A 7,057-nucleotide genomic window follows, 5' to 3' on the forward strand; every position below is an offset into this window, starting at 1 on the left:
CACCTTAGGTCAAAGGTCAATGATCAACTTCATAGTCGTATCCTCAGACCTACGGCCGTATGTCTTGGACACTCGGGTGAAGAGAGGAGCAGAGCTTTCAACTGATCACCACCTGGTGGTGAGTTGGATCCGGTGGTGGGGAAGGCTGCCGGACAGACCTGGCAAACCCAAACGTGTAGTGAGGGTGAACTGGGAACGTCAGACGGAGGACTCTGTCTGTGGGGTTTTCAACTCCCACCTCCGGAAGAGTTTCTCCTGCATCCTGGGGGAGGTTGGGGACATGGAATCTGAATGGTCCATGTTCGAATCCTCCATTGCAGAGGCGGCTGTTAGAAGCTGTGGCCTGAAGGTCACTGGTGCCTGTCGTGGCGGCAACCCAAGAACCCACTGGTGGACACCGGTCATGAGGGAAGCCGTCAGGCTGAAGAAGGAGGCCTTTCGGGCTTGGCTTGCCCGGGGGTCTCCTGAAGCAGCTGACGGGTACCAGTTGGCCAAAAGGGCGGCAGCTGCAGCAGTCGCGGAAGCAAAAACTCGGGTGTGGGAGGAGTTCGGGGAGGCTATGGAGAAGGACTTTCGGTTGGCCTCAAGGAGGTTCAGGCAAACCATTTGGCACCTTAGGAAGGGGAGGCAGGGCTTTGCTCAAGCTGTGTACAGTCGGGGTGGAGAACTGTTGACCCGTACTGAGGATATTGTCGGGCGGTGGAAAGAGCACTGTGAGGAACTCCTGAACCTGGTAAACACGTCCTCTGTGGGGGAGAGAGCCTGAAGACTTGGGGGAATTTTCGTCCATATCCATGGCAGAGGTCGCCAAGGTAGTTAAGAAAGTCCTTGGTGGCAAGGCGCCAGGTGTGGACGAAATCCGCCCTGAGATGCTGAAGGCTCTGGACATTGTTGGACTGTCTTGGTTGACACGTTTCTACGATGTCGCGTGGGCATTGGGTACGGTACCTGTGGAGTGGCAGACCGGGGTGGTGGTCCCCATTTTCAAAAAGGGGCATCACACTTCTCAGCCTCCCTGGGAAAGTTTACTCTAGGGTGCTGGAAGGGAGGCTCCGACCGATTGTCGAAACTCGGATTCAGGAGGAGCAATGCGGATTGCGTCCCGGTCGTGGAACAGTGGACCAGCTCTTTACTCTTGCAGAGCTGCTGAGGGGGTCATGGGAGTTCGACACATGTAGACCAAGTCTACATGTGTTTTGTGGATCTGGAGAAGGCCTACGACCGTCTCCCCCAAGGGGCTCTGTGGGAGGCACTGCGGGAGTATGGGGCACCAGGCTTGCTGATACGAGCCATTCAGTCCCTGTACAACCAAAGTGAGAGCTGTGTCCGCATACTTGGCACAAAGTCAAACTCATTTCCATTGGGTGTTGGACTCCGCCAGGGCTGTGCCTTGTCTCCGATCCTGTTCGTGGTGTTCATGGACAGGATCTCAAGGTACAGCTGGGGTGAGGAGGGTGTCTTGTTTGAGGACCTCAGGATTGCATCTATGCTTTTTGCAGATGATGTGGTTCTGTTGGCTTCCTAACATCATGACCTTCAGCGCGCACTGGAGCGGTTTGCAGCCTAGTGTGAAGCGGCGGGGATGCGGATCAGCACCTCCAAGTCCGAGGCCATGGTTCTCTGCCGGAAACCGGTGTATTGCTCCCTCTGGGTTGGCGGGGAGTTCAAGTATCTCGGGATCTTGTTCACGAGTGATGAGAAAATGGAGCGTGAGATGGACAGGCGGATTGGTGCAGCATCAGCAGTAATGCGGGCGTTGTATCGAACTGTCGTGGTGAAGAGGAAGCTGAACCTTAAGGCAAAGCTCTCAATGTACCAGTCCATCTACGCCCCAACCCTCACCTATGGTCATGAGCTCTGGGTCGTGACCGAAAGAACAAGATTGCCGATACAAGCGGCTGAAATGAGCTTCCTCTGTAGGGTGGCTGGGCTGAGCCTTAGAGATAGGATGAGAAGCTCAGACATCCAAAGGGAGCTTGGAATAGAGCTGCTGCTCCTTCGCATTGAAAGGAGCCAGTTGAGGTGGTTTGGCCATCTGATTCGGATGCCTCCAGGGAGATTTCCTCTGGAGGTTTTCCGAGCACATCCACCTGGGAAGAGACCCCGGGGCAGACCCAGAACACGCTGGAGGTATTATATATCTCGTCTGGCCTGGGAAAGCCTCGGCATCCCCCAGGAAGAGCTGGAAAGCGTTGCTGGGGGGAGGGACGTCTGGAGTGACCTGCTTCACCTGCTGCCTCCGCAACCTGGCCCCGGATAAGCGGAAGTCAATGGATGGATGGATGGATGGATGGATGGATGCATAAGGTAAAGGAGCAGTCATGGTTAAAAGTCTCCTCTGTTAAAGCTCATTGTATTGTTGACCCATCCCTCCACCCAGAGGTCCTCCCCATGCAAACTTTTCTGGCTCTACAACCCCACCATATCACTCTTTTTTGCTCTGTCATAATGAATGTGACCACTAGAGGGTGGTGTCACAATGTGACAACTATGTGATGTATCACGATACATGTCACTTTATGCTCACTGGGAAGTATCACATTAGAAAATTAGTGGAAATGGTAAAATTTTTACAAACTTTGCCATTGTTGCATGTGTTTGCGACTCAAAAAAAAAATCCAAATAAGTTCTGACACAAGTATTTGGGTCACATGACTGATCAACTGTTTCTTTCTTTACCTTTGACTCTGAAAAGCATAAACAAAGATTTATCTGTTTCTTCTTTTTTTCTCATTACAGCCATGAGTATTGTGGCCTACACTGGCACCTTCTGACGACATAATGCAGCCAAGTTTATTCACTCCAAAGCAGTTAATGGAAACATTTACTATTATATTTTTCAACATTAGCATTTTTTGCTTAAAATTTGCTTGACAGTTCCATGGAAACATGGCTATTGGCAGTGTTGCAGGATGCCTAAATTTGCAACCGCTAACGAGTTCACCATATAAATTGAAAAAGGTGATGATATGTTACCCTGATCTGAGATGTTCTTGAATGAAGCCATGTCAAGTGTAAGTGTGGCACATATACAGCCAATGGTGGCGAGCTGAACATAAAGTTTGGAAACAGGAAAAACACAACATGGATCTGTCTAAAGGGTCAACAAGTTGCCCAAAAATTCATTAACAAACACATTAGAGAAGTTGTGGTTTTAGTTGGGTTTTCTATGTCTTAGTCAGAATTAAACTTTGAGTCTGTGCTAAGCTAAGCTAATAGCCTCGCTTCATATTTATCAGAAAGACAGTAGAATCCTTTTTCAGAATTATTGTTTACACTTATTAAGAGAGCAAATTGATGGATTTTCTTAAATGCTGAAGAGACCAAAAAAATGGTAATTTCTTACTGTTTTGTAATTTTAGATGGTATGGAGGCAGTATTTACACATTTAATAAAATTCCCACTGGTCCAGCTGTAAGTGAACTGGTGTTTTATTACATATTTATTTGGTTACTGTTAAAATAGAACCCACTGATAATTTAACAATACATTTTAATGCCTGAATTGCAACCAAGACAGCTGCAAAGTCAGACCTGCTAGACTTACTAGACTTTTATATATGTAACAGTATATGTTGCATATTTGGCCATGGTTGAGAAATGTTGGAGAAAGCCAGAATAAGGAGAATGAATCACACATGCACGCACAGACCCAGTGAACACATCTCATCCATCAAAGAATCACAGACTTTTCCAAACCCCTTCTGTCAAACACATTTATGTATAGAACAGCAAAAAAGGCCAAAAAAAATAGTATGTGAGCACATGTGTCCTGAGCTGTCTGCTGACATGCTGCAATGTGTTCTAAGTGTGTGTGATTGAGAGAGAGAGATAATCAATCAAGAATCTTTATTGTCATTGTGTTTCCACAGCGAAATTACAATTGGTGACTCCCAGCTATAGATAAAAAATACAAAAAGGCAGATAAAGAGAAAGAAGGGGAGTGGTACTGACAAAGAAAGAGCAGAAAGGGAGTGAGAATGGAAGATCAAGAAGGAAAAAGAATGAGCAGTGGAAAAAGAGGCAGAGAGGAGAAAGAAAAGGGAACAGCAGAGACAGAAAGCAAGCAAGTCTTGCATGTGTGTTGGTTCCCAGCCCTGTCAGGGCCCTGTCAGCCTGTGATTTATGGCACCGAGACTGGAAGCAGTCTTCGCTGCCAGCTCAGTATTGTTACAACTGACAGCTAATGAGGCCGGACGGGCTTTCAAGCACAGCACTTAACAGAGGCCTCCATCTTCACGAGTCACGAGCTCTCCTCTTTCTTTTCTCCCTCTCTTTCTTGCTCCCATTTATTTCTTCTTCCATGGTGGCAGCAGTGTGGCGGGCTACCACAAGATTTCTGGGGGTGCACAGAGAAACTAAGGCGGGACGACAGAGATATATGGGCGGCACTCTGTTACTGCCGCACTTCCACTCTCTTCCTCCTGCATGCTATTAAGCCAGAGGCTCAGCTCATATAAATGAGGGAGAGAGGGTGAAATACACAAAGGGAGGGATCCTGCCTCAACGCTGCACTATACTTCTCGTCCCACGCCAAAATACTCCCTCTGCAATTACCCCGTCAGGCTTTCAAAGCCTGGAGTCACATGTCTGTCTTCACAGTCTACCTGTGATTATGTGAGTGTGATCTGTGTGAGGCTAGCTGAACTTTGTAGCCTTGGCTGTGGTGTCTTTTACCTTCAGCACCCCTGCCTAGACCCTGCTCTATAATCACTACCAGAGTCTCTGGCAGCGCTGCCCTCCACATCCCCTCCTCCTCCTCCCTCGGCCCCTGGTTTCTTGTCAGTCGTGATTAATGGCACTAGGGCCCCGGCGCGGCTTACGCTGCCAGTTCCAGCGATGTTCCCTTGATACTTAATGAACTCTGACAAACTTCTTTTCCCTTGCTCTGTTGTTCCCTTTACCCTCCACTACCCCACCCCTCTCTGTTTAAAATGCACGACACAGAGCTGCCACTGCAGCACCTTGGGGTGAGCTCTAGTCCTTTGTAAATTTCTCAAGAGGCCAACATCTAAAAATAAAACACCACAGCCATTAAGTGTCACGACCCCTGGTTCTGTATCACTTCTGGTGGCTTGTTTGGGGATTGGCGACTTAATAAAATGACTTTTTTTTTTTGCTCCGTCAAATTTTTTAAAAAATGTAAAACTTGCCTTTTGTTGCTTTAGTCAGTATTTAACCTTATCCACTGTAAATTAATGGCATATCTTCAGCACAATAGCATGAAAAAGCTCTAAAATGTTACAGACTGAGGTGCATGGATAATGCAGTTCTTCAAGGTTTCCTTGTGAAAGTGAAGCTGAACATTTCAGATGGTCTCTGTCGCCACCTGCTGTTCCGTTTAGGAACATGGAGGAAATTTGTAACTTCACAATTTGAGCATCTTTGCTGACAGATATGAAATAATAACTCTGGCTGTTTAGTGCAAACAAAGTTTAGATCACTATTATTACTAAATACAATAGTAAAGAAAAAAAAACATTATGATTTTGCTGTGAAATGAATGATTTTCCCTTGTGTATTCCATTATAATAATGATACAAAATTTGGTTTCACTAAGCAACCATATTTATTATTTCGCATTTGTCTAAAGGGCAGCACAGTACAATAATAGGCACAGAGAACCAGGTCAATAGAGGCAGTGGTCTACCGCAGCAGAAGAGTCTGGCTGTGTGAAGAAGACCTGAGACATTCTGGCACATAATAGCAGTGAGAGGGCATAATGAAGTTACTGGGATAGTATACAGGAGTGTCTGTGCTGAGAATGAGTTAGAAATCTCTATGTCCAAACAGAACAAAGATCCTGGGGGACTTGAAGTTCCAGATTGACAGGCAGCTGCTGAATGACCAACCAGACATAGTGGTGGTAAACTTTATTGTTGTGAACTGGCTCTATATAAATAAAACTGAATTCAACTGAACTGAGTATTTGTCAGCAGTTATAACTTCTCCTGTGAATACATATGTACTATGATTGCAGGTTTTGCCAACCGCAGCAACTATTTCCTCTGATTAGAGCTCATCATACCTACCGCAGCTGTTTTTGTCCCTCTCTTCCCTGGTGGGAGCATGTAAAATTTTCCAGTTAAAATGACAACAGAGAAAAGAAAATGACAGGAAGGAATCCAATTGAAATCAATAGTATGTGTCTGCAGGGCCAGAGGCTGCACAAAGAGGACTGTTTGTTTTATAACGTTATAAACATTCATGTTTATGCAGGTCAAGGAGTCATAGAGATAATTTACCTTTGTGTGTTTGTGTATTTAACTTTTATTTTTATTTAATGGTATTGTATGAAATAAATATAAATATATATCTGTCTCCAGAGTTATCTGTGTGTACTGCCTCTTTCTAACCTTTCAGATTGTGCTGTTTGAGATCTCGACGCCACAAAGGCCATTATAGACGATTACATTATTATTTTACCCGATAATTGCACAATTTGTCTAAATGCAAGTTAAGGAATTAATTCCAGGCTTCTTAATGGAACAGGTATAACCACTGCATCTTCACTAGGCTCTTCATCAAACGACAACCAACATTTTCCCGGCACTCACTGAATACTTCACTTCCGTGTATCGGTGCACTCCTTCAGAATAAAAGCATGGCTCTAAACGAAATGAGAAAGGACGTATAAATTTCATGTTGCTTAACACAAGTCTCAGCAACCCAGTCATGATATTGTAATAAGTGCTATTTGGGTGAATCAAACCTTTAAAATCTTAGGTAGGATATGAAGTAGTACTTTGTGTGGAATACTCAATGTGGTCCTGAAAGTGCAGCCTCTGGCCCTGTAGACAAACTTACTGAAAGTGGAATACTCCTTGAAATAATCTTTTAAATTCTAAGAATATTTTGAGCAAAATCATCCTTTAAAATTGTAAGTTCTGCATTTAAACCGTGTTGTGCACTACAGTGACCATCTATTGTGGTAACATAAAAAATGCACGACCGGAAGTGTCCAGCCCTCTCGGTGCAGCCCTCTGGGTGCAGCCTCCGGCTCTGCAGACACACCCTTCTCACTGAAACTGGCGCCGTGGTCCTCTTCACCAGCAGGG

Source organism: Amphiprion ocellaris, chromosome 6 (assembly GCF_022539595.1).
Source record: "Amphiprion ocellaris isolate individual 3 ecotype Okinawa chromosome 6, ASM2253959v1, whole genome shotgun sequence".
Classification (NCBI taxonomy): domain Eukaryota; kingdom Metazoa; phylum Chordata; class Actinopteri; family Pomacentridae; genus Amphiprion; species Amphiprion ocellaris.